This window comes from Mauremys mutica, chromosome 12 (genome assembly GCF_020497125.1).
Source record: "Mauremys mutica isolate MM-2020 ecotype Southern chromosome 12, ASM2049712v1, whole genome shotgun sequence".
Lineage (NCBI taxonomy): Eukaryota > Metazoa > Chordata > Testudines > Geoemydidae > Mauremys > Mauremys mutica.
In genome coordinates this window covers 75,237,200-75,255,241 of record NC_059083.1, presented here as the reverse complement: position 1 = coordinate 75,255,241, position 18,042 = coordinate 75,237,200, and positions in this window count along the sequence as shown.

Genomic DNA, 18,042 nt, shown 5'->3' with positions numbered 1-18,042 from the left:
CTAACCGGCCCTCCATACAATTTACAAAACCTGATGCGGTCCTCAGGCCAAAAAGTTTGCCCACCCCTAGTCTAATTTGTCGGTTTATCTACTAAAACCTCAAAGCTTGGGGAAGGGACCTTCTCTAGCTATAGCAGATCTGAAAAGTATTAAATGACAACTTTCCCTCCGGAGGCACGCATTTTATGGCTTGTTGTTCCTCTGGTCTTTTTATGATAGCTGAAATCTCAGACTTGGTATTTCACAAAGCTCTTGTCTTCCCCACTTAGTTTATGAATTGCAGATGTATTCAGCTCATAGCTAATTACAGTGTGCTTCATTAGCCTCCCATTTTTAAATTGTTTTCATATTTTACTAAAGACACTTTTTTGGAGCAACCAAGCCTAGTTTTATTCACTGACGGCAGTGAGGCTGTATGGTCCAGTGAATAGAGCATTGGACTGGGACTTAGTGACTTGGTTTCTATTCCATACTCTGTCACTTATGGCCAAGGTCACACAGTACATATCACTTCACCTTTCTGTGCCTCTTTCTCCTCCCATCCTATCTGTCTTGCCTACTTGGATTATAAATTCTTTGGCAGGGAATGTTTTGTACTGAGCCTGACATAGCAGGTCCCTAGTCTGTTGGGTCTTCCAGGTTCTGCTGTAACCTGAAATTTCTTGATTTGCCCCCTACATGATGACTGCAGAACCTAGAGTTGAGGAGGAGGAGGAGAGCTGCTTTCTGGACAGGAGGAATTGTATTCTTTTTCTCAGATTAAGAGGTAGACTCTAATACTAGTTTAATAGTGAGAACTTGTTCATGAAGCATATTATAGTCTCTCTGAGGTAGTAAAACACTCTTGAGCTGAAGGAGTAGACCCTTTTTTCTTAGTCAGAGGCAACTGACTAGAACACACTCTCTCCCTTTCATGAATTCATACAAGATTTACAGAATTAACACACATTTAACTGTTGTTCTGAAGCTTTCTTAAATCTAGAAGGATTGTGATGCCATGCTTATCCCATCATGGGTGCATTCCCAGCTAATGGTCATGGCTAAGAAAATCTTAAAATAGAGGGAGAAATAAGTTTTTGGAAGCCCTGGAGAAAGAGACGTGGAAATTGCACTCAACGTTTGCTTAGAAACTGTAGACTTGAGTGGTCCTTGGAGCTCTAGTCATTTGATTTGAAGTAAAATGAAGGAGAACCTGACTTTGAACAAATGGCTCCCTAGCACCTCTTACATTTAGATGTAGAACAGAATTCACAATGGTGTACCTGACTCTAAGCATAAAGGTTCACATAGGGCCCCAACCACTCTTTAGCCAGAGCTACACCCTAGAAGACCCTCTGGTTCAGTGATCTTGAAGTATTTGCTCAGATTCTGGCATAAGAATAGCCATATTGCAACAGACCAGTAGTCCATCCAGTCCAATGTGTTGTATAATTGTGGTTAAAGGGTTAGATTAGAAATCTTATGTGAGTTTGGTCATACAGTTTCAAATGCATTTTTGGGTTAAATCCTGCTAGCTATATGCAACTTTTCTCTAGGCCCCACCGTGATTGTGTGTGTGTGTGTGTGTGTGTGTGAAGAGCATGTTAATAGAACAACATCTTGTCTTAACAGAAGTCAGTACCAGATGCTTCAGAGGCATGTGCAAGAATCCCTGCAATGGCAATTAGGGAGTAATCTTCCCATAAACCATTTCTTCTCAACCTCAACCAGTGGTGGTATTTATGCCTTAAGCAGAAGCGTCTATATTTGTTACATTAGCTAGGATAAAATATTCTCGTCCATATAAATGTCTCCTTTTCTTAATCATAAGATCTTGGATTCAAGGGCGCTTGTGGCATTAAGTTCCTCAAGTTGATTATGGACTAACTGCAGTATTTCTTCTTGCCATCTTTAAAATGCAGTGCTTGTTAGCTTCATTGGATGTTTTCGTGCTCGTGTATTATGAGAAGGTAAGTAAGAGCACCTCGTCTGTACCATTTTCTAATACACTTAAATATTTTGCCTCATGGGTAGCTGCAGCCCTTCTGATTTTTTTTTATATCCACCCCTCACCTGTACATGACAAACTTGCATTCTGCAGTTAAAAACCTTGATTGCCCTACTTTTTTTTTTTTTTAAAGCCTTTTGAATGTGAAGACCAAACCCTAATGTAATGTTTTCCTGAAACCAGTCTGAACTAGCCTATTCCCAGAGCCAGAACCCCATTTTAGGGGCTCTCCCTGTAAAAGATGAGTTGTTTATATCCATTTGAACTCCTGGTGCCTGTGATGGGAGACTGGACCATCTTTCTTGGGGATGGCCTTGAGGGCTCAAATTACTAAAATTATCCTGGAAACTACCGTTACCATTTACATAAATTTCAGAATGTCAATATCTCATCTTAAAATTCTGATGCTACATAGAGTGTAACTCTGCTTGGGGGAGGGGTTGGTTTGGTGTGGGTTTTTTTTGGGGGGGTGGGGGGGGTTGTTGCTGTTTTGTAACAGTCACTTCAAAATACCCAATTCTATGATTCAGGCTGCCACCCTAAAATCATACTTTCCTTATAATTAGATTTGGCAGATTTGGGGAGAGGGGGAGAATATAATTTAATCAGATATTTTAAAACTGCTTTAGATTTTTTTTTATTTCATAGTGGTAAATCATAGGGGGGAGGAGTCGGACAATAATTTAATGACAGATATTGAGATTCAAAAAGTTAGTTTTATAAATGCTGCATAATTATCTACAGCTCCAGTTTTGTTAACACTGGAGCCAACTGTTTAGGCAGAGTTGTAAATATGCAGCTTTCATTACAACATGTTTTATCTACAATAAGGAGGACTCTAAATTCTCAAGCAGCATTTTTCTTACGTTGCCTATCTGTAAATTTGATTAATCAAATGGAAATGTTTTCATCGGTTTGTGTGTGTATCAGAAAATTCATTTAATGACACTTACTGATAAAAATCTAATCCTTCCAAGCCTACTTACAATGCAGAATTGCCCAGATACCATCAAGATACAAGCAAATTATAAAGTTATAAATGATAATGGCATGATTAATAGATTTTATAAGAATGTGACAAAGATACACTTTTATAGTCATGTACCCAACACACACAAGATGAACAAACAAGTATCTGTACCCAGCTTGTTCCTACAGTCACTCACCTGGTGGAAAAATCTAAGGTTTGTGCAGGAGTCCCATTCAACTACAATCCCACCATGGTCATGCTAACATCAGACTCTTCCCTCTTGGGATGGGGAGCACAATTGAGTCCTCACACAGGCCAAGGCAAATGGTCACAACAGGAAGAATGCTTGAACAGCAATCTGTTGGAGTTAAGGGTGGTCAGAAATGCTTGCCTACACTTTCTTCCCTTAGTCAAAAACAAGTCCATCAAGATCATGACAGAAGACCAAGCTTGTATGTGTTTATATTATATCAGTTGTCAGGACAGAGCGCATTCCTGCTTGCTCTGCACTAAAGAAATAAACTTGGAATTGATACCTGGAAAACCAGATAGTCCTCTCAGCTTCTTTCCTCCTGGATATACAAATTACCATGGCAGACAACGTCAGCGGACATTTCTCCCTAAATTATAAATGGGATTTGGACTCGTCAGTCTTCAGCAAAATATTCCTAGCCAGAGGGTTTCCAGAGATTGACCTTTTGTCATGGCAGCCAACATGACGTCCAGAAAACTCTCTGTTTCGGGACTCAAGCTATAGGAGACGCTTTCCACATTACATGGACAAAAATCTTTTTATATGCATATCCTCCAACTCCATTGCTTTTAGAGGTCCTCATCAAGATCAAGCAGGACCAAGCCAAGGTCATTTTGATTGCACCAACTTGGCTAACACAAGTTTTGGTTTCCTTACCTCGTCAAACTTGCCTCTCTCCCTCATGGTGGCTCTCAACCAAACCTCAACTGTTTTGTCTCAGGATGCAGGTCAGATGCTTCACCCCAATATGAATGTTCTGCAGCTACAAGCCTGGTTCCTCAATCAGTGGTTCTCAGGATTAGAGGCAGCCTGTTCTCTGGAGTACCAAATGTACTTTTAAATAGAAAGGAATCTACAAGATACTTTCCTTCAGAAATGGAGAAGAGATTATCTCTGGTATAACCAGTGCTATCTTCACCTGTCCAGGCATCTCTTTTCACAATCTTGGATTACCTGCTGGAATTGAAAATGCGAGGTCTTTTCATGGGTTCATTTAGTGGCAATAACAGCTTTGCACATGCCAGTAGAAGGCTTCTCAATATTCACTCATCTGACAACAAGATTTCTGAAAGGTTTTATGAATCTTTTTTCTGCAGAGTAGAGTCCCTGCACTGCTTTGGGACTCTCAACTTTGTTCTTAACCAGCTCATGAAGCAGCTCTTGTAGCAGCAATCACATGACTAGTGGCTCAATCCTTCTATGAAGAGGGCCTTATTGGTGGTCATCACTTCTACTCAAAGGGTTGGGGAGATGGGAGTTGTGATGGCAGGCCCTCAAATGTACAGTGTTCTCCAGGGAGAAGGTATCATTACAACCTCATTCATTTTTACCTAAGGTTTCTTGAGTTTCACATTAACTAAACTATTCATCTTCCTTCCCACCACACCCCAAACTACACCAGTCTACACTGTAATCTGACTTCCATACACTAAATGTTCAGAGGGCATTAGCCTGTTACTTGGACAGAAGTAGGCCATTCAGGAAGGTGCCTAAACTGTTTCTTGTGCAGGTTAGGTCTAGGGGAGCCTCTGTCTCCACTCAAACTTTCCAAATGGATCTCTGGGTGTATTATTGCCTGTTATGGTTCCACTTCTCCCATGAATGACTGCAAATTCTAGTAGATTGTAATCTGGCTATAGCCGTACTCAAGGACATGCCAGTTGCTGAAATCTGCAAGGCTGCAACCTGGTCTTCTGTGTATATGCTTTGGTTCACGCTGCAAGATCAGACACTACAGTAGGCAATGCAGTTCTTCTCTGAGGGACTCTGTTCTGAAAATCCCACTGCCTTAAGGGGTTACTTCTAGGGAGTCATCTGAAGCAGAGCAGATGCTACTTGGATGGAGGAGGAGAGGTGTGACACTGTGGATGCTCCACTACCTCCCCTCCTCCCCTCTGCTTTGGAGTTTCCTCTGTGGACTTCACAATAGAGAAGGAACTGAGGGCAGTTCACCTGCACAGCCCTATAGAACTTCAGTATGAAGCATGAGGATACAGGGGCGTCGCATCTTACGCGGAGGTTAGGTTCTGAGGCAGCGCATAAGGCGAAAATCATGTGTAGTCAAATGCTCATTGAGTCGAATGGCAGGCATAATCGCCTGCACTATAGGTACAGTATTAAAAAATTTTTTGTTTTGCCGAGCATGTATCGTTAAATGCCCCTATGATGCGACTCCACTGTATGTAGGATGCATGTAGAGGCCAAATGGGCACTGCTACCAAAAATCTCTAATCAGAGCCACAGGGCCCATGCACGCCTGAAGTGGGACACCCACAGAGGGACACATCTTAAAGACCTCCCAATTCCTGCTCCGGTTCTCCTTTCAAATTCTTGTGGCTCTTCTCTGACCCCTCTCCAATTAATTCATCAACATTCTCTCTGTCTTCAGTTCTGGTGCCCACAATTCAATCTTAAGATTCCCTTCTGCACAATCAAACCTGTAGTGACAGTTGATAATAGAACTTAGCCAAACTATTGGTGTGGTTTTTGTTTTGTTTTTAAGTTAGGCCCCTGAATAGAAAAGTCTGGGGGGATGGAGGGAGGGAATTAGTGCAGTTTGAATCCAAAATAGATTTTTTTTTTTCAGTTTTTCTCACTGGAATTAAACTTAACTTGATTACTATTTGTAAAATAAAAATGCATGTAACTAGTATGGGCCAGGAATCTGATACAAAAGTGTTCTGAATCTCTGCAGACAGGTATAAATATATTATCTAGTCCAGTAATATTATATCATTTTAAAATAACTTTTTTTATAGCAGGGGACAAATATTTCAGTCTAGAATCCAGCTGGCTGGTTATCCTGTTCAGAGAGTTGTATTGTCCCCTGAGAGTAACTCATGTAAATCTTGTATATTTACACTTTTTTTGTTCCTATTCATATCCTGCTCATTTTTGACTGGCCTTTATTAAAATAACATATTAAAATATATCAGCTTAGTTCAAACCTAATCCCATTTATTTTAAGAGCATGGCTTGGCTCGTGACTACAGCTGTACTCTGCATAATTAGTGCAACATCTTTTTTCAGAGAGGTTTTTTTCTGAAAACACCTAGCAACTTTCCTTTGTTAGATGATATCCCCAGAGTGGTTTTGAGTAATAAATCTTCCCCCAAGCAGTGTGTATTAATGAAGGCAGAAGTCCTGTCTAAATAGCTATCTAGAATACGAGCTAAGCTGCTAACATTTGTATTATTGGGTACAATCTGTCAGCAAAGGTCAGATGGAAGTGGTTGCTTAGTTTCTTAGGTGGAGCTTAGTAAAAAACTTGGCTATCACACTACATTTTTAGCATGGTCATATAAAAGTATATGTAAGCTCAAAGGCCCAGACCATACACAAGTCATAAAATAATTTGAAAAGAAGCACAGTGAACCAAAAAGTGTACATGATTTAAGCAGGTCCCTAATGTAGTGTAGGCCAAGACTATAACAGGGTTCAAAAAAGAACTAGATAAATTCATGGAGGATAGGTCTATCAATGGCTATTAGCCAAGATGAGCAAAGGTTGTCTAGCCTCTGTTTGCCAGAAGCTGGGAATGGGTGACAGGTGATAGATCACTTGATTACATGTTCTGTTCATTCCCTCTGAAGCTTTGGCCACTGTCGATAGACAGGATACTGGGTTAGATGGACATTTGGTCTGACCCAGTATGGCTGTTCTTATGGACTGCTATACCTAATTCTACCTATGGAGTTGGGTACGGCACCTGCCTGTCCCCAGATTGTCCTAGGGTTAGAGTGGTAGAGCCAGCACCACAAGTGGAACAAGAAATTCAGTCTTTTGGCAAGGTCTACAGTACAACGTTAAAGCAATATAAATCACTTTACGTTGATCTATTTGTGCATGTCTCCAGCCAAATTTGTCTCCCACCAACATAAGCAACCCCATACAGCAACACAGAAAAACCACATCCCCAAACAGCATGGAGCCATGGTCAAAGCAGTGTGAGAGTCGACACAGGTTCTGTAATGTCTACACTAACAGTCTTCCACCGTCTGTCCCACAATGCCCTATTGCCTGCAACAGTGACTCACTGCTCTGGTCACAATTGTGAACTCCACTGCCCAGGGATCGTGGAGACCAGAAGCCATGATGAGTTTAGCCGGCACCATTGCAATAAACAGGCTAAGGCCATACTGACCCAGGTGGCTTTGGGACCCCAGTAGCAGCTGTTTGCTGTGCTTTCTGTTACCCTCAGCTGTGAGAAATCAACTGAAGCCACCACCGCCTGTGGAAAATAGCGGTAGTTTTCAGTACCATTGCCCTATGCTTATACCCATGGAATAGAGACCAAAATTTGATTGCTCCATGCAACTGAAATTCCTCCCCCTTGCTGGGCCGTACTCACCATAGCTGAGGTTGGGGAGCAGTGCTGTGCAGAGATGCTCCACAGCTAACGTGTCAGTAGGCATATCTTCTTAAAAGCTTGTATAGGAATAAGAGAAGGGGAGTTAAAATTTCTTTCCCTTTCTGTTGTGACTGCCAACCCAGTGCTACACATGTCTGCTTTTATCAGCAATTGCTGCACATCCGGGCTGCCCTTTTTATACGTCAGTGCCTGACTGATGAGAAGGAAAAAGAAGAGGACTGGGGATGACATGTTCAACTGAGATCCTGCAAGCAAGCTATTGCTTCATTGACTGTGAACACAGGGCCTGGAGGGCTGATAGTGCAGATGGCATAGAGGACAGAGCACACAGGAGATAGGTCCAGGAGAGGAATGCACCAGGATCTAATGGGTCTTCTGAGGCAGCAACCACCAATATTGCAGACCCTGGTTGACCTACAGGTCCAAAAATCCCAGACTCCCCACTCTTATGCAGTCCTTAGAGCACTCCATGATAGCAGCTCCCTTCTTCCCCAACCCCACCATGTGGCATGACATGCTGCATCCTTCCTTACCCCTACCACTTAACACCTTGGGACACCAATGACTATCATAGCTTCATGTAAACAGGCGAGAGAACCCGTTTGTGTGTGCATGTAGGTGCAATGGGCTACAATTGTGCACTGAAAGGGGCAGAAATGTTTGCTGCCTTTCCAATTGCAAAATCCCATTCCACATTAATTTGTTTAAAATTTGTATTGCATTGCTTCCTATTCTTTGTACGTTGTTTTTCCAAGCCTATGAGTTAGGTTGTGCTTTGAGTACTGCTCTGCATTTTGCAGTGTATGGTGTGGAGTGGGCAAAAACAGTGCAGAAAAACAGTCATTTCAGTAAATGTACACAAATACCCCACAATTCATAGCAGCATCTGAAGCTCCCGGCCCAGAGAACAATCCAGTACAGAACACTATTGTCTGACTGTGGAGAGAGGCTTTGAAAAGACCATCTTAACTGCATGGCTCCAGGCTGAGCTCTTGTAATGGCTTGTCTCTGGTTGGTTGAAGTCAGCAAACGGCTCCTTCACTCCACCCTGTGGCAGCTTTTCCCCCTTTGCCTCACAGATCCTATGCAAGACACGACAGGTAGCTGTAACCTGTGGGATATTTTTCTTACTGAAATCCAATCTCATGAGTAAATACTGCCAGCATCCATTCAATTTATCAGAAGTGCATTCCATTGTCATTCTGCACCTGCTGAGCTGGTAGTTTAATCTTTATTTGTGCTGTCAAGGGGGCCACTGTATGGCTTAATGACCCAGGGGAGAATTGTTTAGGTTGGGGTCCCCAAAATCAGTACTGCTATTTCAATATTGCCTATGGTAATCCACCAGTCAGGAAAGAATATTCCTGCCTGCAGCTTCCTGAACAGTCCTGTGTTCTTAAAGATGCAAGCATCATGCACCTTCCCAAACTAGCCCACACTGATATCAGTGAAGTATCTCTGGTGAGCCGTGTTTGCATAACTGTAGATAAGTAGTTGTTTCTATTGATGCACTCTGTGGCAAAGTGGGGGATGTGTGCCATCTATCACCTCCACCCTCACCCCACAGTGCAGGAGCTCCATTGCTGCAAATCTATCCACTATGTCCCCCCCAATGCTGAGAATCTCAGTCCTGTGTAGTAGAAAACGATTAACGGACCTGCACACTTGACAATAGCCCCCACTATGGATTTTCTGACTCCAAAATGACTTCCCACTGACCGGTAGCAATCCAACTTTGGAAGTTTCAGCAATGCAATTGCTACTCGCTTCTCCACTCCCAATGCATCTCTAATTCTGGTGTCCCTATGCTGGAGGTCTGGGGTGAGCTTGGCGCACAGACCCAAGAATGTGACCTTTTGCATCCGAAAGTTCTGCAGCCTCTGCTTGTCATCCCAAACTTGCATTATGATGTGATGCTACCAGTCAGTGTTCATTTCTTGGTCCCAAGAAGCAGGCTTCACCATCTGCAGCTGCTCCATGAATGCCACCAACATCCCTTGAATTGTACCTCAGCAAATTGCTTGGAGAAATCATCATGTCCACTGTTGTTGCAGTACTTCCTGCAGGTTTGTGAATACATAAGGATCGCACATCTGGTATTTGCAACATTCATGAGAATAGTGCAGAGCTCTGCAAGCTCCATGCTTTTGTCAGAGAGGGAAAACCCTGAAAACTGCCATGCGGGTTTGTAGGATTTTAAAAATAAAGTGAAAATTATGGAATTAGGGATGGCATCAAGAGACGGTGAAAATTGCATGCTGCAAACTTGAGTCCTGGCTTTCAGAGATCTTTGGATGAGTAGTTTTGTTTCTACAACATCTGAAAATTTCCCAAAAGGCATCATGCTAGGCAGCGGTGCATGTCACACAGGGATACCTACCGTTAGTCCACAACATTTTGCATCAACACAAGCAGTCCCGGGTTAGTACATATAACATCGATGCAAGCAGCTACATATGCATGTGCTCAAGTGATACGTTAATTGGTGACTGTCCGCTGACATAACTTCTGTTGACCAAAGTTTGTAGTGTAGAGATGGCCTTGGTCTGTACTTGAAAGTAATAACAGCATAGATATGTCATTCAGCTGAGGAAAAGAACACACCCCTGCTTGATCTAGCTAAACCAGTGTAATTCCCAGTTTAGATGCAGCTGTGTCAACAAAAGAGGGCTTTATATTAACATAATTGTCTACACTGGAAATTTGGTTGTTATAGCTATAGGTAACAGGAAAGTGTTTTGTTTTTTTTCATAGCCCTGACAAACATACCTATGCTGATATAACTTTTAAGTAGGCCTATCAAACGATTTAAAAAATTAATCGTGATTAATCACATGATTAAAATTAATTGCGCTTTTAAACAATAATAGAATACTATTTAAATATTTTGGATGTTTTACACATTTTCAAATATTGATTTCAATTACAACACAGAATACAAAGTGTACAGTGCTCACTTTATTATAAATATTTGCACTGTAAAAATAAAATAGTATTTTTCAATTCACTTAATACAAGTACTGTAGTGCAATCTCTTTATTATGAAAGTTTAACTTACAACTGTACAATTATGTACAAAAAATAACTGCATTCAAAAATAAAACAATATATAGATTTAGAGCCTACAAATCCACTCACTCCTGCTTCATGTTCAGCCAATCGCTCAAACTAGTTTGTTGACATTTGCAGGAGATAATGCTGCCCATTTCTTGTTTACAGTGTCACCTGAAAGTGAGACCAGGCATTCACATGACACTTTTATAGCCAGCGTTGCAAGATATTTACATGCCAGATGCGCTGAAGATTCATATGTCCCTTCATGCTTCAACCACCATTCCACAGGACATGTGTCTATGCTGATGATGGGTTCTGCTTGATAACGATCCAAAGCAGTGCAGCCGATGGATGTTCATTTTCATCATCTGAGTCAGATGCCACCAGCAGAAGGTTGATTTTCTTTTTTGGTGGTTCAGCTTCTGTAGTTTCTGCATCAGTGTTTCTCATTTAAGACTTCTGAAAGCATGTGCTGCACCCTGTCCCGATCAGATTTTGGAAGGCACTTCACATTATTAAATCTTGGGTCAAGTGTTGTAGCTATCTTTAGAAATCTCACATTGGTACCTTCTTTCCGTTTTGTCAAATCTGCAGTGAAACAGAACATCATGCTGGGTAATTATCTGAGACTGCTATAACATTAAATATATGGCAGAATGTGGGTAAAACACAGAACAGGAGACATACAATTCCCCCCCAAGGAACTTGGTCACAAATTTAATTAACACATTATTTTTTTAACAAGCGTCATCAGCATGGAGGCATGTCCTTTGGAATGGTGGCCAAAGCATGAAGGGCCATATGAATGTTTAGCATATCTGACACATAAATACCTTGCAATGCTAGCTACGAAAATCCCATGCAAACATCTGTTCTCACTTTCAGGTGACATTGTAAATAAGAAGTGGGCAGCATTATCTCCCGTAATGTAAACAAACTTGTTTCTCTTAGCAATTGGCTGAACAAGAAGTAGGACTGAGTGGACTTGTAGCCTCTAACGTTTTACGTTATTTTGTTTTTGAGTGCAGTTATGTAACAAAAAAATTCTACATTAGTAAGTTGCACTTTCATGATAAAGAGATTGCACTATGGTACTTGTATGATGTGAACTGAAAAATACTGTTTCTTTTGCTTATAATTTTTGCAGTGCAAATATTTGTAATAAAAATAATATAAAGTGAGCACTGAACACTTTGTATTCTGTGTTGTAATTTCAAACAATATATTTGAAAATGTAGAAGAATGTCCAAAATATTGAATAAATTTCATTTGGTATTCTATTGTTTAACAGTGTGATTAAAACTGATTAATCGTGATTTTTTTTAATCACGATTAATTTTTTTTAGTTAATCGCGTGAGTTAACTGCAATTAATCGACAGCCCCTACTTTTAAGTGTAGACCAAGCTACTGTAGAGTCTAGTAATCATGTGGCCATACTATAGCTGGGGTCCTAGCATAGGCTTATGGCATTTGTGCTTTAATATCCAGCCCTAGGTATGAGCCAACTGGCTGTATTCAAGACCTTTCTCTCAAAGAAAGATGTTTCTCTCCCCTGTACTGTTCAGCTTTATTTACTTTCACAAACCAAAGAAGAGAATGAATGTCCATATCAACAAAAATGTTTTACTTTGTACCACCTTTCATCCTGAAGGAACTCAAAGTAGTTCACAAGTTCTGTACATGTATATATTGCTAATCATAACAGAGAAAATGTGTCAGTGAACTCACTTCCCAATGCTCAGAGAGGAGTCCTATATAAATGTTAGTGCACTATACTTGTTCCATGAAAATAGGTATCAGGACAAGTGCAGTTAATTATACTGATTCTTATAGCAGCCAGAAATAAAGTACTATTTATTTTGTTTCATATCCTCTGATAGTTACTTGTAGCTGCATATTAATAAAGTACAAGTAAGACATTAAATATGCTAGTTATAGCACGAAAGCTAGCACCTATGTGCTATAATGTGTATTTCTCCTTTTCTGGCTCTAGGCAACAGTTGAGACAAAAGTTTAAAACCTGAGCTGCATGAGTTTCAGCAGTTTTGGTATATAGGGGATTCATTAATGCCAACCTCTTCTGATTCCAATTCACATGGGTTTTTTTATTTATTCCTTTGAGTTTCAGGTTTGACTTCAAAGCAAATTAAAACAAGCCAGTTATGTTTCACCTGGTTTAGCATCAAAACTATAAACTGGCTCAGGTTCATGCTAAATGTTGAGTTTGGGATTTATAATTAAACAGAACCAGATGCGCTTTGTGGTTTTGGGCTCCATAATGGAAGTTTGGTTCAGATCTTAAAACGTGTGGGCCAAATGCTGTGAAATCATTGGGCTTACATTAGGAATTAATTTGGTCACTGTCAACAGACCAGTTTGTGAACTTTTTAGATGAAGTATTTACCATGATACCTACATTTAAAAATGCACTATTCTGTAGGTTTCTAAGAACATCAAGCATTTAGATATTTGTTTATAAGTATGAGAGTTAATGGTACGAAGTTTGTAAAATGCATTCTCCTTCTGGAAGTTTTTTTTCTGCTTTGCTTTTAATAATAATAGTATTTTATAAAGCACCATTCCCATCCTTCTCCAGCCCAACAGGCAGGTTTGAGGGCCTAGCATGGTTCTCAGATGGAGCAGCAAGTTAATGTAAAAATAGGCACCTTTTTAAAGAGATTAAATGTTGAGCATAGAAGAGTGCAAATTAAGTACAGGACTGTGGCTATAACTGATAACTTTGGGATGAGCAGGGTTGTCAGGCTGTGCAATACTTGCATATACTGGAGATGCCGCCAAAAGGTAAAAGAACCCAGGAGCATAAGCTGGGTTTGCTTGGTGCTGGAGCTGGACTGTGGAGTCTAGCAAAGTTCTAAAGCGCTGTGCAACAGTACATTTTAAAAAGTAGAACTGAATATAAATGATGAGGCAGCTTAAAACGTGACTAAAGCCTTGTCTACACTGCACAGGTTTGTTGACAAAAGTCAGGTGTTGTCGACCAAACAGTGGAGGTGTACACACAACAATGGTGCTCCTGCCGATGTAACTTTCCTGCTATGCCGACATCATAAACCCACCTCAAAGAGCGGCATAGAGCTTTTTGTGATGAAGTTAGAGCAACTCAGTGTCAGCATAGACATTGCCCACAAGGGCAATGCCCATCATGACCACTCTGGTAAACAATTCCTACTGTGCTACCTGCAACCACATACACAGGTATGCACCCCATCCCCTCTAAAGCCCCAGGAATTCCACTTCCTTTTTGCTCCTTGTGGACAGCTCACATTGCATCTTCCCATCTGACCCCATGCCGGCTTTCCATGCAAACGCACTCCTGTCTGGAGTATACCGGAGTTACTGGGTCGGTAGGGAAAGGAGGCTGTGCAGTCGCAGCTCTGATCCAGCCACAGGAACTTGAACACCTATGAGCAGATTGCTCATGGCATGGATGAGAAAGGGCATGAAAGGGACACGCAGCAATACCACGCTAAGATCAAGGAGCTGAGGCCGGTGTACCAGAAGGCCAGGGAGGCCAACCATCACACTGGGACAGTACCAAAAACATGCCGTTTCTACAAGGAGCTGCATGCCATCCTTGGCCCTGACCCCACCTCCACCGCCAAGAGCCCCATGGATTCTCTGGGGTGACAGAGGCAGCGGACAGCGAAGTCAACCCCAAGGATGAAGTGGATGAGGAGGTTGAGTTGAGGGGGACATGGGACAGGTAAAAGGCTTGTCCAGTGGTGAGCCAGTACCTCTTTTTGACTTCAGAGGGGTCTAGTGAGTCCAGCAGTCCAGCTCTGGCATGCCTGAAGCAGGAGAGAGGTGCTCCGGTAACTACTAATTTTGCTTTGATACTACACAGATACATGAGATAGAGGTATCCTTTATTTTGTTACACAGTGCATGTGGGAGAAGAAATTGAAATTAACACATGGCACTGTTTGCAAATGCTTCTCATTCCCCTGTGCATCTGCGCTGTGGAGGCCCTGCAGAAAAGTTTGTTAATGCAAATTGCACACCTAGATTGCCTGGAAGTCCTCTGTAGAGATCTCTGGGAAACTTTCCTGCAGATACTCTGCAATCCTCTGACAAAGATTCCTTGGCAGAGCTGCTTTGTTTCTTCCCCTGTTGTAGGAAACTTTTCCATACTAATAGGCAATTACTTCTGCAGGAACCAAAGCAGCATGCAGGCAAGCAGCATATGGACCCGATTTGAAGCTGCATGCAGAAGATGCACCCTTGCATCTTCAGTTACCCTCAGGAGTGTGATTTCAGCTTGATCACCCCTTGATCGTTCGTGGAAAACTATGCCAGTATTCAGAAAAGTGTCACTAGGTGCTTGTACTGATTCCCTTCTGAAGCCATCCAGACCCTTTTGTCCCATCTTGCACTCCTTCACCCTCCAGGGCAAACTCACTATGTTTAGTGGTCTGGCCATGCTGTGTGCTTGCCAAGGGAAAGTGAGAAAAAGGTGTATAACTTGTATGATTCAAGAATGTGAGTGCACACACAATACTGACTCTGTGTATTGTTTATTTGCTTCTGCAGATGTGCCCTTGAGGAGCAGCTCCTACACATCGGTAGAGTAAGGGCCTCCATCAGATAAGGAGGTGAATGAGGAGGAGTAAGAAGGACATGTTTTGAGAAGTGCTGCAATTGTCTGTTCAAGCCAATAGCAAGCACAGAGCCTGGAGAGAGACAGTAAATGAAAAACTAGAAATGGATAGCCAGGGAAGGAGACAGGGGCAGGAGCAGATAATAAAGAGTCAGGAGTGGATGATAAAACTCATGGAGGACCAAACAGAGATGCTCAGGTCTCTGATTCTGCTGCAGGCGGAACACATGCATGCTTGACTTGCCCTGCAGCCCATACAGAACTGCATTCCATGCCCTCCCCGAACTCCCCACTCATGTTCCCAGCCTGACTCAGTACCTCTTGTATTCTACCCCAGGACATTTTCCATAACAGCAGCTGGACTTACACACAGCTGGTGACATCCTTATTTCAGAGAGTGCTGCTCAGTGTCATGTCCTTTGTAAGAAACGTTAATCTGTGTATTGCTGTTTAAGAAAAATTTAGTCTTAAAAAGACATTGATTCTTTATTTGTGACCTACACAAGGTGGTTGCAGCAGAAATTTATACACCGTGGTATTTGGCACATTGGCAGACTACAATTAATGCTCAGGCAGGAATCATTACAAGGGTCATTCAAGGTGGCAAGTAAACAGTGTCTGTCTGAATGCATTACAGAAAGACTTATTAGTGGGTCTCGTCGTCAAAATGCTGCTTCAAAGCCTTCCTGATTCAAATGCCCCCGGTTGAGCCCCTCTAATCGCCCTGGCATCAGGCTACTCAAAATCATCTGCCAGACGAGTCACCTCAGTGCTTGACCCCTGGGGAAATGTTTCCCCTTTGGCTTCACAAATGTTAGGCGGAGCACAGCAGGCTGCTATGACTATGGGAATATTTTCCTCGTTGATGTCTAACCTAACAAAAAGGCAGCACCAGCGACCTTTTAATCTGACAAGCACACATTCTACTGTCCTGCACCTGCTGAGCCTGTTACTGAAGCGCTCCTTGCTGCTGTCAAGGTTTCCAGTGTATGGCTGCATGAGCCACAGGACTAAGGGGTAGGCTGGGTCGCCTAGGATCACTATGGGCATTTCAGGTCTGAAACGAAAGTCCCTGCATGCAGCTTTCTATACAGGCCAGTTTTCCTGAAGATGCATGCATCATGCACCTTCCCTGACCACCCTGATGTCAGTGAAGTTACCCCAGTGATCCACCAGCGCCTGAACTACCATAGAGAAGTAGCCCTTTCTGTTGATGGTCTCGGGCCAAAATTGGGATATGCATGCCACCTATCACGCTGCCGCAGTTAGGGAATCCCATTGCCGCAAAGCCATTCAGTATTTCCCGCATGTTGCTGAGAGTCACAGTCCTTTGTAGCAGAAGGCAACTAAGGGCCCTGCACACTTGTATCACTGCAACCCCCATAGTGGACATTGAAACTAATTCACGACTGAGCGGTGCAGTCTGCAGTTGCCAGCTTCCACACAGTGATTGTCACTCTCTTTTCTAATGCTAGGGCAGCTCTCATTTTGGTGTCCTTGCGCTGCAGGGTGTGAGCAAGCTCCACACAGTTCAAAGAAGGTGGCTTGGAGCATGCAAAAGTTCTGCAGTCACTGCTCATCATCCCATACCTGCATCACAATCTGATCCCACCACTCTGCTTATTTCCTGAGCCCAGAAGTGACAGTCTACCGTGTGCAGCTGCTCCATGAATATCAACATCAATCTTGAATGGTTTCTATCCATGGCACACAACAGGGCAGGCACCACGGCTTCCTGTTCAGATTTGCAGCTCATTAAATACTGCCGGATCAGCCACATTGTGTTCATAATGCTTATCACAAGACTTGGTGAGCAGTGCAGGATCCATGCTTTCAGGCAGAGATGGAGGGCACCAAGTTTACAGGGACAGTTGAAAAATGTCACAAAACATAGTTGAAAGCCCTTGGAACTGTGGGATGGAGAAAAGTGCATCATGGGATGGTGATCCTGCCCCCGTGCTGCATTGTGATCCATTCCCAGAACTTCTAGCTGCAGAAGGTGGTGATTTGCACAGTGGGATAGCTACCCACACAGTGCACTGCTCTCTCTGTTGGTTCTAAAGCACCAACTGTGGATGTGCTCCGCCAACACAAGGAGCGTGGTGTGAACATGCACAAGTGATGTGATTACAGCAGTTTATGACCATTTTCATAACTTAAGTCAACCTAACTCTGTAGTGTAGACATGGCCTAAGAAATGTGCATGCCTGGGGCTTGATTGTTCTCTTTTACACTGGTATAACTCAGTTGACTTGAATGGAGTTACTCCTAATGACCCGTGTTGGAAATAGGATGTTGATGCTGTGATTGGATTCGACGGAGTTGTCATACTTCTCAGGCTCCCTGGAAAACGAATGTAATATAGATGAAGCATGGAGTAATGAGGTATGTGAGAAAAGTACAAAGTGGATTAAGCCCAACTCCATGCTTTGTACCAAACAAGACTGGAGTGTGGGTACAGCATCTGCAAATAAGAGATGTAGGTTGAAGATAGAAGACAAGAAAATGCAGACTGGGGTAAACTTTGTGGTTTGGCACTGTTGCTGCTTGGTGTTGGCTGTGGTTAGACATTGTGGGGTGTAGGAGGGTTCTTAGCTATGCACACAACAGGGATGAAGACTGAAGATAGAATAGGGCGAGTCCTGTTACCTGCCTGGTACTGGTCTGTGTTGGATGCAGCTGGGGTGCAGTAGAGCTCCCAGCTGCTACAGGAGGATAACACTGAGCACAGCCCTGCCCTCTGCCTGGTAAAGCTGGGAGAATCCCTACTGAGGGTGTGTGTGCTAT